The sequence below is a fragment of the Varanus komodoensis genome, unplaced genomic scaffold, assembly GCF_004798865.1.
Source record: "Varanus komodoensis strain SLA01 unplaced genomic scaffold, ASM479886v1 scaffold11, whole genome shotgun sequence".
Classification (NCBI taxonomy): Eukaryota; Metazoa; Chordata; class Lepidosauria; order Squamata; family Varanidae; genus Varanus; species Varanus komodoensis.
In genome coordinates, this window is record NW_025335317.1 from 14,047,857 (window position 1) to 14,070,528 (window position 22,672).

At 40.5% G+C, this 22,672-nt stretch overlaps 1 protein-coding gene across 2 annotated transcripts in view; it reads right to left on the minus strand.

The window, feature by feature from the left end:
• The window catches only part of JMJD1C (jumonji domain containing 1C), a 69,297-nt gene that overhangs the window by 41,384 nt on the left and 5,241 nt on the right, over positions 1 to 22,672 (minus strand). For both annotated transcript variants that reach the window (XM_044420405.1, XM_044420406.1), the window contains exon 2: positions 21,584 to 21,697. The gene's annotated coding sequence lies outside the window, so the exon portion shown is untranslated. The remainder of the gene's footprint in view (positions 1 to 21,583; positions 21,698 to 22,672) is intronic.

Consider the following 22,672-nt stretch of genomic DNA (forward strand, 5'->3'; position numbering starts at 1 on the left):
GGCAAAGCATGCTGACTAAGACCTCCGTAAACTGTCTCGCTAAGTCCCTGGTTGTACTTATAACCACAGTTGCTAATTACAAATAACCTGATTCTATGAGCCTGAAGGGGTTATGAACTTGCATTTCTTTTATGGCAGCTGCTCAGACTGCAAGGCAAACTGCTAGTGAAACCAAGAAAAGTTTCAGAAGTAGTTTGTGGCACCCCAGCATCCTCTTCCCTAAGGTGGACCCTGTACAGCCCCATGGTATACGTTGGAGCTGAGGATGAAGAAAAGGGTGGGAAGATGTGTGGAGTGCAGATGGAGAAAAGCTCGTGATAAATTCAACTGAATATGGCTTAGAGCTCATTATCGAGCCTACGCCATGGCGGTGAAGGTGGTGAAGAAACCTTATTTTTCCACCTCCAGGTCATCTTCCCCGTGCTGTCCAGCAGAGCTGTTCTGAGTGGCTCAGGGACTCTTACAAACTGGCCCTGTAAAAGAACTGGTGGAACTCTCAGGGGCCCACAAGGAATTTGAACAGCGCTTTGAGGATAAAATAGCTTGGATCTGTCAGGGGCTGGATTCCATGGTCGATGCAAATCCTCTGCTGAGGCATTCAGTGCACCATTTGATCCAAGTTCATTGGATGAGTTTCACCTGTTGAGGATGTGGACAAGGTGCTTGGATTGGTTCGGCCTACTACTTGTATGCTCGAACCTTGCCCATCATGGATGGTCATATGCAAACTACAGACGGGGTGTGCCCCTGGGTTCTGGAGGCTGTGAATGCCTTATTAAGAGAAGGAGTGCTCCCAGCCTCCCTGAAAGAGGCTGTTATTTGACCACTCCCAAAAAAGGCCAATTTGGACCTGGGGGCCATGAGCAATTATACACTAGTCACTAATATCCCCTTCCTGGGCAAGGTGTTCAAGTGGGTGGTGGCTGGCCAGCTCCAAACACTCTTGGATGAAATGGACCATCTTGATCAATTTCAATCAGGATTCAGACCTGGATTCAGAATGGAAACTGCCCTGGTAGTCCTATGGGATGACCTATGCCAGGAGAGAGAGACAAGGGGAGAACAATCCTGTTGGTTTTCCTAGACCTCTCAGGAGCTTTGGATACCCCGAGGCTCATGCGAAGGGGGTGGCATATAAGAATTCCAAATAAATAAATAATACCATTGACCATGGTATCCTGGACAGACTAGTAAAGTTGGGAGTAGGGGGCACTGTTTTGCAGTGGTTCCACTCCTACTTGACTGGCTGGGTTCAGAAGGTGGTGCTGGGGGATTATTGCTATGGGCTATGGCACCCATGCCATGGAGTTCCACAGGGTCCTATTTTATCCCCCATGCTTTTTAACATCTACATGAAACTGCTGGGTGAGGTCATCTGTATGCTGATGACACTCAGCTCTACCTTTCTTTTCCATCAGACCCAGGTGCGGCAGTGGATATTCTGAATCAGGGCCTGGCCTCGATAATGGACTGAATGAGGCCTAATAAACCGAAATTTAATCCAGGTAAGATGGAGATACTTTTGGTAGGGTATCTGTCTGTTCAGATGGGTGATATTTTGCCTATCGTGGATGGGGTCACACTCCCCACAAAGGACAGGGTTCGCAGCGTGGGGGTGCTTCTGGACCCCTGAATTATTCCTGGAATTCTAGGGGGATTTGGTGGACAGGAATGCCTTCTATCAGCTCAAGCTGATATTCCAGCTACAACCATATCAGGACGGAAAGGACCTGGCAACAGTTATCCATGCACTGGTAACCTCTTGTCTGGATTACTGCAAGGTGCTCTATGTGGGGCTTCCCTTAAACACAGCCCAGAAGCTTCAACTGGTCCAGAATAGGGTGGCCAGATTGTTAATGCGGAATGGCAGATATGATCATATAAATCTAGTCCTCTACCATCTTCACTGGTTCCCAGTTGAGGTCCTTGCCCAATTCAAGGTGTTAACACTGGTGTTTAAACCGCTGAACAGCCTGGGACCAGGGTATCTAAAGGAGCACGTCTTCCCATATGAACGTACCTGGCACCTTAGATCTGCATCGGAGGTCCTTCTGAAGGAAACCCCTCCTCAGGAAATGAGGGTGGTAACACGAAGAAGGGCCCTTTCTGCAGTGGCACCCCGACTTTGGAATGAGCTCTCCAGCAAGGTTCATCTGGCGCATTCCTTATAGTCTTAGACACCAGGCGAAAACCTTTTTATTTCAATGGTATTTTAATTAACTTTTTAGTAGCATGTTAACTATGGGTATGTCTTTATTGTGATGCATTTTATATTGGTTTTAATATTTTCTTATTTGTAATTGCCATTTTATATTGGATTTTAATCTCCACTTTATTCTATTTTGCATTTTATTTTGTATTTTTTTTCTGTAACCCATTCAGGGAGTCTTATAGTGACTGGGGCAGGTTAGGAAAGAAAGAAAGGGACCAGCTTTTCAAATAAGTCAAAATGTCAATGTTTTTCAAGTGGAAGTCGGTGTGTGTGCACACGCAGGAAAGGGGGGGGTCAGTGCCTGGGTTCATATAACACAACTAGTCCAGGTGACTAGCCATGGTGGACTGGCATGTTGTGCAAACCTGGACCACTTCCCACAAGGTGGCTGCCCATGGTGGACTGTTGTGTCATCTGAACCTGGGCGACTGACCTCTTGCCACTCTTACAGCACTTCAGGAAACAACTGACACTGGCTCAGTCTCCCTACAGAGGCGATGGCTTCTTTTGCCAACTCACAGCCACAACAGTAACTTCCTCTTAAAATTAAGCCAGAACAAAGAAGTGCAAAAGTTACTTTATCTTGATGCGTGGAAGTGTGGGAAAGGATCATTTAAAGTATTTTCACCTCCCAAGAAATAAACTATCCCATTGTTCCTATCATTCTTGCCTGTTATTTGTGCATCCATAACAAGGATATAACTCAAGAAGCAGGATCACGTTAATGATGTATGAAGAGCTGTGCTAGGTCAGACCAAAGTCTTCTCCAGTCCAGCATTCTGCTACCACAGTGACCCATCAGATGCCTCATGTTCCCATCTCTAGACAGTATGTGCAGCAGGAACATTCAAACACACACCCAAAGAAAATAAACTATTCTTACATATATGCTTTTATCAGCTTATTGTATACATAATCTTGTAACCAGCGCAGGGAGCCTTCTGGCTAATGTTGTGGAGTAAAAAACAAATAAATACATGAGTGTGTGCACACACACACACACACACACAAAATTTATATAGCCAGCCTTCTCCAAAACTCACACTGGCCTATGATTTATTAAACCAATAGTGGGATAACCCTTTTTACTGTCAAAAAATAGAAAGGAAACCATGCTAGCCTCCTCCTTACAATGCACAAAGCTAAAATCTAAGATGCATCTCATAAAATCTAAGATTATTTTATTTTAAAATAAAAGACTGCATCTGCTAGGGCTGTACAGGTACTCTGAAGTCCACTGAGGCACATCCCAGCTATCTTTCTCAAAACCAAAAGCAATGTGGGGGGAAGGGAAGGAAACTATCACAGCAAACTAGCTCTCCATACTTGTACCTCTTCCCCCAAATGAGCAATGCCTTCTCTTCCTTCCCCTTCTGAAAATGGGTGAGCCACCAGGGCTGCAATCCTAGGCACTCTTTTGCAGGAGTAAAAGAAGTTTATGCAACAGTTACTTCAGAGTAGAGCTAAAAGACTTGCAGGAGGAGGAGGGGAAGGGGCAATTAGAAAGATGTTGACCTTGGGTCTTTCACATCACACGCTGGATATAAATGGGGGGGGGGCAATTGGGACCCAGTGCAACAGCTGCTGAGTGCAGCTCTTCACCTTGCAGCAGCTTTCTCATGGAGGCAGAGGGTGAAATAAAAAGACTAGCAGTGAAGGACAAGCAGCAGCACTGCTAAGCACTGCAGCAAAGAATGCCTCGAGCACTGTGGCTGCTGGCACAGGATGGTGCTCTGTCAGATTCAGCGCAAGAACAGAGCAGGGCTGCATTTCCAATCTTTAGGCGTCACCTCTGAGGCTTAAAGTGAAGACACGGAACAAGTGCAAAGCCTGTTGCGTGGGCCCGGACAGCACTTTAAGTCTGAGTAAATAATCCTTTGGTATATGGATTCTCCTGAAACAGAGTTTAACAAGTGATGGTAAACCAAAACTCTTACAATTTAAATAGAAATGTTTGGGCATATGTTTACATTCTCCAAGAAGCTGCTAAACCAGCAGAGAAGTTTATGAAAGTATGTAACATCGTATGTTTTCTACAGGAGAAGAATCAGGCTCAAAGTCAATATAAAGTTACAATATTATGGGTGAATCATTATGCACATGTGACATTCTCTGATTTGACAGCAAATTAAATCGCATCAAAAGGCATACTGGTTAAGCTCTACAGCTTAAGCTCTGAAGTCAAGAAAGAAAAGCAAACTGTTTTCAGGTATGTTCTGCATGATGATAGAAAGGAAGATTAGACTCCTACTTGGGGTTTTCTAAAATGTACAGTCTTTTTGTAAGTTTTCCGCATTTCTGTCCTTCCCCATATAAAGAAACATATAGCAGTGATTAAGGCTAATACCATTAGTAGTAAAAAAAATTCCAATAGAATACTAGGATTTTTAAAAATCTGACAAATTTAGCATTGAGATCCTGTGTTAACAAGTAAACATGGTATAAAGAACTTTCTAGAAAGCAACACACAATATTTTGAATAATGACCAAGAGTTTAACTAGACAATTCTACAAAATAATGCAGAATGCACTGACCCTCATCAATGCTATCCAAGGCTTCTTAAAAGCAATAGCAGCATTATTTGATACATTTTTATGAGAAACCTAAATTTTCTGCTTATTTGTAAATCCCGTTATATAAACACTGAAATTGGTTTCTGGGTTAGAATTCAGTATCCTGAGAATCACAATTCCCTGCAAAAGAGGGGCAAGTTTCCTTGCAGGGTAACTCTGGAGAGAGGAAGGCTGAGATACTAGACTCGGGTTGGATAAAGTATCTTTACTCTGTAAAGCACTGGCGCTCTTCCAAATCTGTTGACCACATAGCCCTAATCTTCACATCCTTTCCCTCCACCTCCACAGATCTGCTTTTGCTCCACCCTTCCAACTTCTGTTACCCTAATCATGAAAAAAGTCAAAAGAATTATGCACACATACACAAACATTCAATTCTCATAAAACGTATCCTAGTGCAAGGAAACCAAATGTAACTATGAACATAAACATATCCACAAAAAATTCACTAATGTAAAACAGAATTAAGATTTGAAATTCAAACAAAAACATTTAAAAATCCAGAGCTACAGGCTATCCAGATTTGTTAAAGCAGGGTCTTTGTTTTCAGTGCATACAGGGTATGCATTTTTAAGCATTAATTTCAGCTGCAGCCTTTCAAAAATAAAGATAAGAAGATTTTGCAGTTCTCATGGAGGTCAGCAACACATGTCCTTGCCATCTGTGGTCTAATTAACAACAGCTCCCACTAGCTGCTTAGAGATGGATGATTTAAGAAATGAAATGAGAACTAGTATTAACAAAGAATTCCTTCATATATATTTTTGCTTTCAAGACATACAACAGCAGCATACAGCTTGAAAATATAGAAACATTTTGAACTCAGCCATGATTTTAAAGGCAACGTATGAGATCCTTTTATTGAGGTATAGTTTTGCTTTTAGCATTTCGATACTTCTCTTTTGATAGTAAAGTCCCACAGAAATCTATACAGCCAAAATGAATAGGTTTTTACAGAGCAATATTATTTTCTCCATGTTATTTCCAAGGTTCTGTATATAGCTTCAGCTGTAAGTTCTTCCTTCTACCTTCATATCATTCTTAACTGAGGCCACAATCAACATACTTGCTTTAAATCCAAATGAAATTAATGGGAACAACTCTCAAGGAAAAATATTTGCTACTATTCTTGTTTAGTAACTCTGCTTCAATCTTTTCCTAGGGATGAGAAAGGACAGAAGGACAACCTACTGTTCTGCATACAGGGCAGGATTAATCCAGCAGTTCCCAATTTAAAACCAAATAAAAGGTAAACCATAAACACAGGGAACAGGTGAAAGAAGCAATTTTAGTGGAAATTTGTAATGAATGATAGGAAGAGATCTTGCACATTATACAATGGTTACTTTTTAAGGCACATTTATTTATTTTATTTATTTTTCGATTTATATCCTGCCTTTTTCCTACAAAGGGCTCAAGGCAGCTTACATCATTCTCCTCCTCCATCTTATCCCCACAACAACAACCCTGTGAGGTAGGCTGGGCTGAGAGTCTGTGACTGGCCCAAGGTCACCCAGTTGGCTCCATGGCCGAGCGGGGACTAGAACCCAGATCACCTGAGTCCCAGTCCCATGCTCTTAACCACTGCACCACACTGGCTCTCTTTTGGAGAAGACATTGTCAAAAGCTATGTTCAAAGCGATATTCCATCACAAGTGAAATGTTAATGCTGTCATTGTTGCTTTCTTCTGTTGTTTCTTCTTCTATTGCATCTACATCCTTTTTTCCTCTTGTGAGGAACCCACAAGAGGTGGCTTACATAGTTCTCCTTCGCTGCATTTTATCCTCCCAACATCAACCCAGTGGGCTGGATTAGGCTGAGATTGAATATCTGGCCCAAAATCGCCCAGTGAGTTTCATGATCAAGCAGGGATCAAAACCTAGATTTTCCAGGTTCCCTATCCTCCACACTAACTCTCAAATGTTCTGCCATATGTAGATTTCCCAATGTGTACTTTTTTAAAAAGCCCATCATATAGTTTTGATGTCTAGCACACATGAAAGAATGCTCTTCCACAGGCATGTACAGATATGATGTTGGAATGATGTGCAAGTTTGCATGGTAATGTTGCCACTGCCATAACTTGCTATTTCTCATTATCTTTCCTACTAACTTAAACACAGCTATTTTGTTTCTCCTGCAACAATAAAACAAAATACATAAATCTCTCAAGCAGGATGCTGAAACTCAATATATTCTCCCATGGGTGCGCAGAAGCAAGAACAAGATCAAAGATGGGATGATCCATAAATGAGAATAAATTTGCTGAGAGGCAGCACTGCATGGCAATTTCTAGGTTATTTTGTGTCACTGCTTAAAAAGAACCTTTGCCACGGAAAGAGTCAACTAAGTTGCAATTTTACACAACTTTACCAGAAAAGAGCTTATGTGTATATTTTCAATAATGTTTAAGCTAAGTTCACAAATTAAAATTGCCACATCCCAAACATATTGAAGTAATGCAGAATTTATGGCTTAGATCCAGAGAAGCCTGTGTTCATGCTGCTTCAACATGTGAAAGGTGAGAGCATGACTTCTATTTCACACTCATAATGTAGGGCAAGACTGCAGGGGACCAGCAAGCTGTGTGGGAGCTCTTGGCTAAAGACAGCAGCTGAAATGCCTGTATGCACAGGCAGGAGCAACCTGGCCTTTCTCTGGCTCCCAGACAGACAGAAGATGGCAGCTCCCTCCAACATGCCTGCTACTCACATGCATGCTTCATTACGACACAATAAGCTTAAAGTAATTTTTAAGTTAAGATGTTTGCATCAGTTCCTTTATTATGATTTTTGTTTTCTTTGGTTGCAAAGGTTATATTGCATCAGTCCATCAACCCTCATATATTCTGCTCATTCTGCAGTTACATTCTTTTGGCACATAAATTACACACACCCCCCCCCCCCATAGTATAAATTATGGATGCTTCCTGAGATGCAACAGAAATTCCTGCATTCCTCACACACCTCCTCCTAAAAAAGTTCCTGTCTCACCTCACTATGTTTATCGTTATAACTTTTAAAAAACGATTTAACTTATTAATGTAACTTTTACTATAACTACTTATTGTTCTAGTAAAGGAAATTTGAGCACAAGTGGTAAGCTGATTTTGCAGCTTCAGCATCAACTTACTTCAAATATAACTAGATTTAGCAGGCAGTGCAGACACATGACCTAAGTGCTATAAACATCATGTTTTTAAAAGCATCTTGTACCAGGCAGTCTGCCATTCTGCTGCATGGCTACATGCATATCAGTGAAAAAAACTTGGATGGAAAATTCTCTAGACCAGATAGTCTGTACTCCAAGGGAAAAAGGCACTAGTCAAATCTTTGCTTTGCTTATTACTACTTTCAATCAAAACAGTTTTGCAATCTCAATCTTATTGTTTTCATAGAAACCAAATGTTAATGTTTTTATGACCAAGATGAAACATAGGTTATCTGTTCTGTTACATAGTAAATCTAGGTTTTATTCTCAGCAATACTGGAGCCTATACACTGTGTGTGTGTTTTAAGAATGTTATCACTGTGCAAGTAACTATTAGGAAAAACCCACATACGAACTTCTTACTGGTAAAAATGGAGGAACTCAAACTTTTCACCAAGGTAAAAACTTTTCACTAAGGTATAAACTTCTACACAGCAATTACAAATATAGCATGCTAATACTCATGATTTTGGGGGAAATGCAATACTGATCAATGTGATCAGGAACCTGCAAGGAAAATTAATTACAAGCTTTGAGAATAACTTGCAGCCATACAATAGTAGAGTTGGAAGGGGCCCAAAGACCACAAGGTCCAACCTTCAGCCACCCCCTGCCCCGCGCTCAGTGCAGGACACCAAGTTAAACCCTCCCTCTCAGATGGCTGCCCAGTTGCATCCTGAATGCTTCTAAGTGTGGGAGAGCCCCTAGACCTTTGGTTCCATTGTTGCTCTAACAGGCAGAATTTCTTTCCAGATGGAATCTGACTTCTTGTAACTTGAGCCCATTATTCCATGTTCTGCCGCTTGGGATGGCTGGAAAGAGATCCTGTCCTCCTCCTTTGTGACAGCCTTTCAAGTATTTGTAGAGTGCTATCATCTCTCCCCTCAGAATTCTCTTCGAGGCTAAACATGCCCAGTTCTTTTGATCTCTCCTCACAGGGCTTTGTCGTCAGTCCATGAATCATCTTTGTTGTCCTCCTCTGAACCCTTTCAAGCCTGATGTACAACTTTATTTAACATTTTTGTATACTGTCGCAATAGCCTCATGGATTTCTTAATATTGTACTTCACGTAACTTTTTTCCCTGTGTAAAAGTGTTTTAAGAAACCATCTTGACAAAGGGATCATTTTCTGAACATTAAGGGAAATATGTTCTGCATACCTAGAAACTATAATATGAATAAATGCTCAAGATCTTATTTGAATGACTGTTTAAAAATATTCTAACCCTTTTTAGAGTTCTAGTTCCCAACTGTTTATCATGTACATCTTATCTTGATTGTTTCCCATCTTCCTTCATTTGTTCTATTTTGCATATATGTGTTTTAAGCGTAAGACTACAGGAAGGTTTTGCATATTTATTTTTTGTACTATTTTAGATTCTCTGTACAGTACCTAGTGGGTTTAGATATTTAATGATAATGCATATTTTCTACAATATCCCGTATAATATTGAGACAGTTGACACCAGGCTTGCGTGCACAGATGAGGAGTGAGGACTTTAATGAGCTTAATGAATATGGGCATAAATGCCTCCTTGAAAAATTCTGATCAGATGCATTTGTCCACTGGAGAGAAATGGGGAGCGTGACTTTGTTGATACTGCTGGACCTCTCAGCAGCTTTTGATACCATCAACCGTAGTATCACTTCTGTGGCAACTGACTTGGGAGTGGAGTGGGGGACACTGCATTGCAGTGGCTCCATTTGAACTTGGAGGGGTGTCTCCAGAAGGTGGTACTTGGGACATATTGATCAGCTCCATGGATTCTTCAGCATGGAGTTCCTCAGTGGTCTGTTCTGTCACCCATGTTATTCAGCATCTACATGAAACCACTGAGTGGGGTCTTCTGGAGTTTTGGAGTGTGTTGCCATCAGTAAGCTGATGACACACAGCTCAATTTCTCCTTTTCATCATCAGTAGGTAACTCAAGTTCATCTGGAAGAATTTGGAATGATTTATGAGTCATTTCAAAAAGGGAGTAGCTAGGGGCTTAAGTCTTAAGAGTACATGCACAGAAATCCCATGGCCATACCCCCCTATGCTAGGGGTCCCCAGCACCACACCTGCAGGATGGTGCCCATGAAGATTATATAATAATAATTTTTAAAATATATCCTTTTTGATATTCATATATAGTTTTGTATAAAACCATTTTGTACTGTAAGCGGTCTAGGAAGGACTTCGCAATTATAGGCAGCCTATAAATACATGTATGTGTGTATGTATGTATAAATACAATGCATAAAGTTTATAAGCGGTTATACATAGGTTTCAATGAAGACAGATCAAATAAGCATCCTACTGAAGTTGGCATAAGTTCATATACTGAAAGCAATGTAAGGTCCTCAGTCCATTGCATTATTGGAGCTAAGTTTGGCTTTATGGTTGTGAGCCGCCCCGAGGCTTCGGCAAATGGGGTGGCATAGAAGCCCCCTAAATATATATATATAAATAAAAGTTTGTCCTTCCAATTCTATAATATTAGTCTTTTAACTATCTGAAGGATATGGAGAATCCATTCATGCTTCCATCTGTTAAGTTCTATGAAGTAGTTTATTTTGAAGTATATATACATTAGTAAATACTAAGACTGTTCCAGCCCAAAGTTCTCTGTATAATTACCTCCTCCCAAAAAGAAGTAACTACAGGATATTATCAAAATGTGTATTTAAATTAAGCATTATCTGTATTACACTGCCAGAAATTAGCTGAATTACTCAATTCCTTATTAAACAGACATTGTAGTGTCCAACAGACATGAAACAAATGTTTTTGCTGAACGAGACTCAGCCTAAGATTAACATATGAGGGGCGTTCAATCTATTCTCGGTATCCGCTAGAAGAAAAAGGAATAATAAATTGAAATAATTTTTATTTTTCAATGTAATCCCCCATAACTTCAATACACTTATTACATCTAGAAATTAACTTTTCAATTCCCTGTAAAAAATACCCTTCCTCCTTGTATAAAAAATGTGCGTTAATTGCCACCTTGAGCTCTTCATCGGCAGAAAATCGCTTTCCATGAAGATCTTTTTTTAAAATTCAGGAATAGGTAGTAGTCACTGGGGGCCAGGTCCGGGCTATAGGGTGGGTGGTTTATTTCTTCGAAACCACAGTCTCGCACAGCAGCCTTCAAAACACGTGCCGTGTGAACGGGCGCGTTGTCGTGAAGAAGCAACACACCTGCGGTCAGTTTTCCCCGCCTTTTTTCTTTAATTGCTTCTCTTAAATTATGCAGAGTGGTTGTGTAAGATGCTGCGTTTATGGTTTCACCTTTTTTCATGTACTCGATTAATAAAATCCCCTTTGAGTCCCCAAATACTGTGGCCATGATTTTTCCGGCCGATGGAGTGACTTTGAATTTTTTCAGAGGGTCAGCACCTTTTTTGTGCCACTGCATGGACTCCTGCTTACTTTCAGGGTCATAGTGATGAACCCAAGTTTCATCTCCAGTAACAATCCGGTCAAAAATACTTGATGGATCTTCACCACAGAGCACTAAAAACTCCCTACAGCACTCGACTTGCACTTGTTTCTGAGGCACCATGAGCATTCGCAGCACCCATCTTGCACAGACCTTTGAAAGGTTAAGATGGTCATGAAAAATAGTAAATATGGTACCAACGGATAGGTTTGTCATCTCTGCTAACATTTTGATTTTTATTTGGGCATCTTCCAATATAACTTTCTCATTTTTTTTTCACATTTTCTTTCGTAGTGGCAGTAACCGGCCCGCCCGAACGAGGGTCATCTTCAATGCTTTCTCTGCCCCTTTTAAATTCACTTGACCACTTTTGAACAGTAGATAATGAAGGTGCAGAGTCCTGGTAAACAGCCACCATCTCTTCGTGAATGATTTTTTGACTTTTTCCTTGTTTTGTAGGGAACTTAATCACAGTGCAGTGCTCGATTTTCTTCAACATTGTCGCCTCGGTCATTATGGTCATCTTTCACTGAGGATTACTAGGGAACTAATGATCACACTTATTTAAAAATTTGCATGTATACCCTCAGATAGTGCCATTAGCTAATGAAATAATTAAATTACCCACATCAATAGCAAATCAACCAACCCAATACCGAGAATACATTGAACGCCCCTCGTAGGAACTTGATTTTGCTTAAGAGTTCTTATTTTGGGAGAAAAACTTAGATATCCTTACTGCCCACCATAATTTGTGAGTTGTTTCCCCACTCCTACTAACAGTGATTGCAAATTAATTATAACCCAAAAGAACCTATTGATTTGGGGTTCTCTGAGGGTAGGATCATAACTTAAATGAACCATTTATTTGGGATGATTTGCATGGGAAATTGGTTGGTCTTGCCTTCTCTGAACCTCAATAAATACTAATTACTATTTTTAAATATGCATATATCAATATCGATTAGCATATGCAGTTTTTCAAATCTTTTCATGGTGTGGCAAGATGCCTGGTATGGGGCAAAGTTTGCAAAAGAAAATTAAGCACAAGCCATCAAACCCCAAAAATGGCAAGAAAGCTGAAGATTGGGTAAAGGGATCAGAATCTTTAAAAAAATCATGAGTTTGGTTTAGAAAGATTGCAGTGGGAAGTAAAGGTTATAAAAGAAAATTGCCATTTTGGGAACAAAACAGAAAACAAAAGAAAGCTGTAAAAGTAGAAAAGGAAGGAATGGGGGAGTTGTGTTGATTTGTAAAGCAACAATTTAAATGTCTCTTATAATGTACAATGGGCTATTCCTTAGGTTCTAAATAATTACAATTCAGTTTCAAACAAATGCCATAATTACCACCATTAGCCATGTTTTCCAGCCCATGCACTTGGTTTCAAATGTTTAATTATTTTTACTGTCCTATACCAACAGTGATAGGTATATGATCACCTATATCATAGCACATAGTTAGAAGTCATTGAAGACTGCTTAAAACAAATTAATTTGATGAACACATCAGCTCTTCAAAAGCATTTCTGTGACATCAAACATTAGATTAGTATCCTGATGTGACAATCCATTGGCATCTTACTTCTGCTCTAAAAGCCAGATGGAGTCTCATAGTTAAAACTTTATGCGTAGGTTTTGATTCACCAGGAGAAAATCTGTTTAACTGAAGGTGTGTAATGTATCTATCCAGAGATCTATACTTAACACCACCTTTGACTGAGTCAATTAACATGAAAACAACTTGAGAACAGTTGGAAAGTGCAGATAATGGCTTTCACAAGGATAGGATATCTCATATCATATCATAGTACAGAGAGATTACAAAACAAGAGATGTTTTAAAACAAACAAGTTCTGCCCTTTGTTTAAATTAAATGTATATTATGTGGCACAGTTTCCAAAAAGGACTCTTCTATAGAACAAATCAATGTGCTTTATGCGGCTTATTCCTTCCAAAGCTTGATTTTTAAAAAGGTCTGTATATATTGGTTCAGGAAAAGAGGTGCTAGAGGAAACTGATGGTGGGTGGGGCCCAGGGCTATTGACTTTAGAAATCGCTTGCTCTTTATTTCAGTTCATTTATAAGTTGAAATGGGTGGGTCCCAGTAGAAACCCCAGTGGAACCTCACTATTTACATCCCTCCATTGGGAGAATTTATCATTTATTTCTGTACTTCAACCAGTTACTGATCCTAAAGAGGACCTTCCCTTTATTTCATGACTAAGTTCATTCAGTAGTCTTTGGTGAGGGGCGTACTGATTTAAAGTGCCATCAGTGAGCTCCTTTAACTGTTGTTAAGTATCAAAAGAGCAAGGGGGAGGGGTAAAAGAGGGGGATGAGTAAGTGAGGAGTTTGGCTGGGGACTGAGTGTGCATGAGCAGAGTGAGCCTATAATTTCCTGGAACCTACCTGGGTTCTTTTGATATTACATTGGCCATTGTTCAGCCTTGTAGTATAGGTGCTGATCTTAGGAACACATTACATATTTTTGGAAGAAGGCCAGCAATATCATACTTTGTTTTTAAAGAACTCCAGGATAGATACCACTAGGACCCAATGATTTACTAATGTTCAGCTTGTCAAAGTGGTTCAGAATTTCATCTTTTCTTACCACTATCTGCCTTAGTTCTGTGGAATCCCATCTTGAATACATTAAGCTGAGGAACAGGTATCTGTTCTGTACCTTCTCCTGAGAAAATAATTAATGCAGCTGCTCTGCAGTTCCCTTATTCTCCTTCAGTACCCTCTTTAACTCCATTATCATCTAATGATCAAACTGCCTCTCTAGCTAATTTCTTGCTACTGATAAAGAATTCATAGTTGGACTTGATGTTGTTAAAAATATGCTTCTCAAAATGATTTTTTGCTTCCTTATTGTCTGCTTGCATCTCCCTCATAAGCTTGTGCTCCCTTTTGTTCTATTCATTTGTGCAAAGCTTCCATTTTCCGAAGGAAGTCCTCATCTCTCCAACAGCTTCCTAGACACAGCTTTGTAACCATGTTGGTGAGCACTTGGACTTGGTGCTGCTGTCCAAGCTTGTGGTATACATACTATCTCAGCATCTATTACTGCAGTTTTGAGTAATATTCAGGCATTTTGAAGGGTTTTAGCCCTCTTGACTCCTCCTTTAACTTCCCTTTTACTAGTTCCTTCTTTTTAGTGAAGATTCCTCTTCTGAAGTCGAATGTGACAATCTTTGGCAATCCTCTACTTTGATGCATATTAAATATGACGGCACTGTGGTCACTGCACCCAAATGTTCAACAACAACATAAACACTGCCTGGCAACAGTGACACACGCGCTGGTGACTTCCCGCCTTGACTTCTGTAACGCGCTCTACGTGGGGCTACCCTTGAAGACAGTCCGGATACTTCAATTGGTTCAAAATAGAGCTGCCAGGCTGCTGACGGGGACTAGGGCGTTATGTTCACATGACTCCAGTTCTCCGTCAGCTTCACTGGCTTCCCATTGAAGTCCGGGCCCAATTCAAGGTGTTGGTGATGACCTATAAAGCCCTTAACGGCTTGGGTCCTGGTTACCTGAAGGAGCGCTTACGTCCATATATGCCCAGCCGCCCCCTGAGATCAGCGGGAGAGGCCCTCCTCTGGGAGCCCTCAGTGAAGGAAATTAGGAGGGTAGGTACTCGGAGGAGGGCTTTCTCTGTGGTGGCGCCCAATCTATGGAATGGGCTCCCCAGAGAGGTCTGCCTGGCGCCGTCGTTATTTGCTTTTTGGCGCCAGGCGAAGACCTTTTTATTTAAACGTCACTTTAATTGTTAATATTATTTGCTTATTTTATCTGGCCAGGGCAACTTATTTTATATTGTTAATTTGTTTATATTTTGAATGTATTATATTTTAATTTTATGTTGTGAGCCGCCCTGAGGCTTCGGCGAATGGGGCGGCATAGAAATGTTTTAAACAAACAAACAAAACAAACAAACAAACAAACCCAACCTAGAAATCCAGGATTGCCTCCATTCTAGTCAGTTCTGTGGCTTACCGCTCCAGGATATAGTTGTTTAGGACACCGAAAAATGTAACCCCTTTGTCAGAAATGGAACATGAATTTATCTAGTCAGGGTGGGAGGAGCTGAAGTCACCCATTCTTACAACACTCTTGTTTCTAGGCCTCCTTGCTGGTTCTGGTCAGGGATTGTGCTACTGCGTTCCTAGCACTAAATTAGTTTTGGATGTATTGTTCCCCAAAGTGCTTCTATGCCCTCTTTGATGTCCAGAGTGACACTTCATCCAATGTGCCCCTCCCTCTCCTTCCTATATGACTGTGTCCCAGTAGTACTCATGCTACCAGGTTTCCAAAATGTCCACTATATCTGGGTTCTCCTTTCAAATTAGACAGTCCAGTTCTCCTATTTTGGCTTGGTGACTTCTAGCATTTGCACAGCAACACCTATACAAAGTGTTTCTCTCCAGACTAGCATGTACAGCTTCTATTTTCATACTTAGCTCTTTTTGAGAGGTTATCTGCATACACTCAAGGCCATTTCCTCCCTTATATGTTCGGGCAATCAGATTTTTTTTTTCATTTTCTAGGATGTGTACTAGCTCCTGTTGGCTTCCCTCAGGGTTCAGTTTAACCTGTGTTCTCACACTTTCTTTTCTGTTAAGTTTCAAATACATCTAGTTGTATTTTAGTTCAAGTGGAACCCATCCCTCTTCTCCAAGTTTAACTTGTCTCAAAATGTTCCTCAGCGCGTAATAAATCTGCGCCCTTCCTCCATACACCACCATCCCATCCACTCATCAAGACTCCTCAGCTGTCCCCGTGTTTAGAACGGGTGCCATTTCACAGAAATCCAGCTTTGCAATCCTGAATTTTATCCTAGCCACTTTCCAGGACATCCAAACTATGCTGCCCCTTTCACTGGTACCAAGACGGACCACAACCAATGCCTCAACCCCAGCACTACCTACAATGCTATCTAGATGGTAAGTGATATCTGCAACTTTTGCATCAGGTAGACAACTGTCTATGCTATCTGTATACCCATCACAAGCCCAGCCAGCTATGTGTCTAATGATTGAATCTCCAACTGCCACAAGACACCCAACATCACTGGAGACACATCCTTAGTGTGAGAGGATATATGTCCATCTTCCAAGGAATGGGTCCCTTCTTCAGAATGATGCCATCCTAACTTTGAGATCCCCCATTTTTCATAACAGCAGAGGAACTGTTACCCGGGTCACTTGGACACTGTTTTTTGGTCCCCAAGGGTCTTGTTGGCCAACTACTCTGCTGTTTTTCCCCTCTGTCAGCAACCTTGGTTTTGAGGGAATGAATTTGTTCCAGAAGCACACACCCACAATTTCTGTCTAGCTGGCAGAGAGTCATATCTGAAACTCAGTGCAATACACTGGATAGCCACCACACCCCTGGTGGCTTTCTACCTTCATAACTGGGTTGTTGTTATGTAATTGGGATTGTTTGCCTCAAAAACTAAGTTGTTTACTGGAAGAAGGGGGTAAACCTAGTTATTAACTTACAGTTTACAGTTATTTAATATGAGAAATGAGGAAAGAGTTCTTTGCCCTGGCCTACCTGCCATGTTGCTGAACTTACATGGCTGTTTAACTTGCTTGCACACTGATATTTCATCAGTGGAGCTCTTTGCAAAGAGCCGACTCCCTTGCAAGCCTGCTTCCTTATAGTTTTAGGAAGGTTCATCCAAGTGCTGCTAGTTCCAAGTCAACTAGTCTTGGAAAAGTGAGACTGTGGCTGAATTTCTGGTCTGCACTAGCTTCCAGTAAATGGGAATGTAGGCTAGTTGTCCCTAACCCCAGCTGAGAGATTCTAGACAGGCAAGAACATAATAGTTAATGGGTCCTTGCAGGGGACATGGACAGACAAAGGGTGATTAGTGAAGGGATACATTTTGGAAAGGCTGAGTTCCTTTGTGTATAGCTGGATGTGTGTGTTTTAAAACTAAGTGATAGCTAGCATTCTTACAATGGAATGATGCTACTTCTGAGCTTTAGTTTGTGAGCTTCTGTATAAGCCCTAAAACCTGAGTTTACCCTGAGCCCAACCTGAAGCTTTCCATTTTTGTTTATAACCAGACTTTTTCACTAGCTCAGCCTACAGAATGGTTTGACAGTATAAAGCTATGAATTGTTTTACTTTCCCCCTTCTAAGTATGGGTTTAAATGTGGCCTCTATGTTGGAGCAGAGCTAATGGAGGAGGAAGTTCCAGCTGAATACCATCCATCCCCCCCAGATTTAGCTCCCTTTAAGTTTGTTAAGGGTTCCCTTTTTAGGATTTTACTCCTTTTGCTGTGACCTTGTTTTGCTTTCAGCTGGCATTCTGTGAGTTTCAGATGATTAGCTGTAATCAGTAAATAACACTTACTGGCAATGAATGCGATGAAACACTCCCTTAGCAGCCAATGCATCATCATGGTGTCATCTAACAGAGCAGATCCAGATGGTGAATGGTGCGGTAAAGTACTACCAATTTTGCGACACTGGCATATTTTGCCAGCTGTGATAAATTTGCAAACTATTTTGAAAGAAAGTGGATCGTACCTGGTTTTATTGGGAAGAAACATCTTAAGAGTGCATGCCCAGTCTTATCCTAGTTATCCTGATTGAAGCATTAAAGTTTATCTTGCAAGTATGGTTGAGGCACATGAATAGTCAAGTTACAAGCCCAACTTGTGCCCATGGTACATGATGAAAGGCATCTGAGAAATCCTTGACTCTTTACTGAGGAGGAGGGGGGATCAATATGCTATGACATGAACGCTATCAACTAGCCTGGTTTGTCATTGTGTTCCTGCTTAGGAAAAGCAACATGCAATTCCACCATCCTAGGCTTCTAGGAGTTTATTTTCAAGTTTGACTTATTGGACAAAAAAATTAAGGCTCTCACCTGTCCTTGTAACATTCTTGTTATGTCAGCTAAACACCCATCTTGCAAAAGGATGGATTGTTTGAGTCTGTTGCTTATTCCTGACTCAAACTATAGTTTGCTGGACTGAAAACTTCTGAAGTGAGCCAATCACTGTGTTTGCACATCACACTAAACCATGGCTCAGTGCAGTGCACATGAACAGGAAATAGGAATTCTTTACTCACTGTTGTAAAATGTGCAATTGTACAAATCCTCATTGTCAAAGCTGCATAAATCAATCAGGAATGTGCAAACCCCAACATTTCTTTTCAGGCTTTATTCTACTGGAGGATTTGCACATTCTTGCTCAGTTGTTTTCTATTTTGAGAATTTTTCTGCAAAGAGGGAGGAAAGGCTCAACATGACCTAGGAGAGCTGCAGAATCTGTGGGGTGGACTCCAAAAAATCTGAACTCATTTAATTCTGTCAGAGATTCTGCTATCCCCGTTTGGAACTCCAATGAATGAAAACTCTTCCATGTGACCAAGGGTCTGTGGCAGTCTCATGGTAATTCTGTATATTTTCATCTTACAGAATTCTGTTAACAAGGTGTCAGCTGATATGGCTACAGTGCTGGACTGGGGATCTAGGAGATCCAGATTCTAGACCCCACTCAACCATGGTGCTTCACTGAATGGCTTTGGGCCAGTTACTCTGAGCCAGAGACAACGTACTAACTTCGTAAACATTTTCAGAACTCTAGAAAGCCGTAACAGTGTCTTGCCTTATGCATTTCAGCCACTCAGTACTTGCCTATTTTCCACTGACCTGGCTCACACAACATGACAACCACTGATGGGTAACCAGCCACAGCAAGTCATCATGCCACCTGAACCCAAACCGCTTCATGCAGGGTGCCTTGCTTTGCTTTTCTGAAGCAACAAGCCAGCCTCACTGCTCATATTATGATGGGTTGTCATGTTGGCTGAATCTAGTGGGGATTGGTTAGCAAATCACTTGGCAAAACAGGAGCCCCCACCATTCTTTGCCATCTTGCCTGGGCTGCAGCTAATGCCTGACCCTCCATTAATGTCTGTGCTGCTCTCTGAAGTCACTTTGGAGTTTACTTTTTTTTTGGCCCCTGAGAATTGTGCAACAGGGTTTGCAATTCCTTTATTTTCTTCTTGGTTTTCACAGGTGCAAAAGTGAACACTTACAGCTATCTGATATGCATAGTCTTGGATTCCTCAATTTCCTTGTTCGTTTCAGCTGTCAAAGGGAGTGGTGAAGTGAAGTTGATAGCAGATTGATAAGGCAAGACTGGAAATGAGTTAATCTGTGCACACTTGCATGGACTAATGCCCTCGCTGTCAGTTGAAAGCACCAGTGAGGAGGAAACGGCAACAGAAGCAGGTGTTCTGAAGGCAGTTCTGGGGACAATACAGCAAGCCAATCCTTTGATTTTTAAGGGCTGATCTGACATACATCAGGGCCCTCCATGTTTTCAGCACATCCTTGAATCTCTAGCTAACCTGAAAGAGGAGATATTCACTTGCAGTTTTTGTGGTGCCTTTTTGAAGCATTTACTGTGGTGATCACTGTAGGTCCCACACAGGTGTCCCAGACAAATATTTTTGCTCTACTGAATTCCCAGTCCTTAAACTGGTGAAAATTTTCCCTCCGTTGACTCATATAACAACTCGCAATGATAGCACTCTGCTGGTTTTTGACAACATGACAAGCCAACATGGGCAAGAACAGCCCTGTGGGTTCTCAGGTGGCTTGTTTATGAAAAAGAAGCCACCCTACAGAAGATATGCACGGTTTGGATGTCGTGGCTGGTTACTCATAGTAGGCAGTACTATTGTACAAACCAGTTCAATCGCTCCACTTTCTGGAAGTTCTTGGAGGTGGGGAAGTGCTGAAAATGAGAAGTGTCAGCCCAACACTTAACATGGAGATTACATTGCTAAGTGGGCAACATCCTCCCTCCTTGGCTTTTGGTGCATCTTCCTTTACTAGTGCTTGTCCATTAACAACTTGGCAACTGGTTTCTAGCAACTTTATCCAAATTAGCCGATATACTTCTTATATGTTAGTTCAGCCTTTACATACTTCACCGCTCCTTCTGACAGATGCAATGGAAAAGAAAAATTATTTATTTGAAGCTTTTCTATACTGTCCCAAAAAGTCTCAGGATGGGCAGGAGCATATATATCATTAATATACTTGCAAAAAGAAACAAAGTAAAAACAATTTAACACAATTGCACTCCTTTCAGGGACTGAAAAAAATATGACCTTAACCGAATTTTCCTGAGGAGCTGAAAACAAAAAGTGACAGCAAATGAAAAGGGACAGCATTTGGAACACGTGGCAGAGTTAAGACTCTTTCTGCCACAAAGGATACTTGGACACATGCTGAGCGGGAAGAATGGAGAGAAGAACTCATAGTAAGTCCAACAGTCTGTCAGGTGTGCCACAGTTTATTCCACAAACAACCAGCACACAGTGACTTATCCACTTAGCACATCCAAATGCATCAGCTGCCTCCAAATCAAATTTCAGCCACTTAATTTGAGCAACACTTCCAGAAAGAGCATCCAATGCAATTTTGAAGAAATTAGTTTGAATACAAATGGCACAATAATCTCAAAGAAACCATGTATCATCTTGGAATATTGTACAAGATGCCATTAAAAACCTGGGCCAGGTTGCATTCATACTCAATTAAATTCATCAGTAAATGATGGTTAAATTCTTTTTTTAAAGATTCATTGTAAAATACCATAGGATTCTGTTGCCAAACACTTTATTTACAAGTAGACAAATGTTTCATCTAATCAGTGCAACTGAAATTCTATAGTTGTAACTGAATTACAATTACTGTAGAAATCCACAGTTCTGCTGAATATAAAAGGGATATAAAAGGGATCATTACCGAAGAAATAAATTCTATATTGCTCCCCAAAATGTTTAATTTCTTCCAAAGAATGGCCACAAATGAAGACAAATATACTTATAAAATACATTTGTAAATTTAAGCTTCCATAGCCAAAACATAATAGGTTTAGATTGCCAAACCTTAAATTATTTCAAAAACAATGAACTATACTGCCATTGAACTGGTTTCAGTATATCATTACAATGTTCCCTAATGTGCCATCAGCTCCTAAATGAAGTTCCTTATGTTCTCTTTGAATGATCACAGATAGCTGTTCAGTATCAACACAAAAAGCAAACTGTATGCATTTGAAATGATCAAGATATATTAGATTCAGTAACATCTGGTTTTCTTACCTGATAGAGCTGAAAGGCACTATCTTCAGTTACAAAATCCAGCTGTTTGTCCACAAGAAATTCAACTGCAGTGATAGAATTGTATACACTTTTTCCAACCAAAGGTTTGAAAGTCTGAAGACAAAGTAAAATTAAAAAGTTTAGATATGCATTTTAAAGATCTAGGCATGATATACAGTATCCAACTAAGTCTCAGTGTTAATGCAAACTGATGTTGTGCTAGTTTCTTACTTTTCAGCAATATAAAAAAGAAACAGGAAACTGTAAAAAGGGAATTCTTGTGCAATGTAACCAGTGCATGGCAGGGCAATGGAAAAAAGTGGCAATCACCGGGGTATATTTGCATATTTTCCAATAAATGCAGACATAATTATCTACCAGATCACCATTTTATCACAGCAATGTATCATAGTTTTAAAAGCATTATTGTTTGAATAATTACTTAGATTAGTACTCATTAGGCCCTTAAACAAAAATAGACTAGTATATTTAATGTACTTCTTACTTTACAACATTGAATCCCACCTTCTTCCAAATAGGACTGACTAATATAATAGTGTCCTGAGACTCTGGTGAAGGACAGGATAGAAAAGCTTTAAATAAAACAAACGAACAAAAACACTACTAACTTCATGCAGTGGAAATCGCTGAGGGCAATCTTTCTGCTACATATACCTGTGCATTACCAGCTGTATAATGGGTTAGATCTACACTTAGTCTAGCTTAGAGTAGCTTTAGAGTAGTGGGAATTTTATCATGTATTATTTTAAAATTGTTGTGACCATCCAGAGAACTTTGGCAATTGGTCCAGATGAAAATGTAATAAATTAATTGGCACTATTTTAAGTATAACAGAATCTGGATCCAGCCCATTATATCATGGGTAATGCATGCATATGGAGAGCAGAAGCTTCTCTTCAACAAGTTAATAGCTTCTCTGTTTTTTACATGTGCTGAAAACTAACAGGAACCTGTAAAAAGGGAACATATGCATATGAAACTGGTGACAAAAAGAAGGCTTGCCCCACTATAAATTACTTTATCTGCCCACAACAGATGGGACAGACTGAGTAAGAAAGACTGGAACTG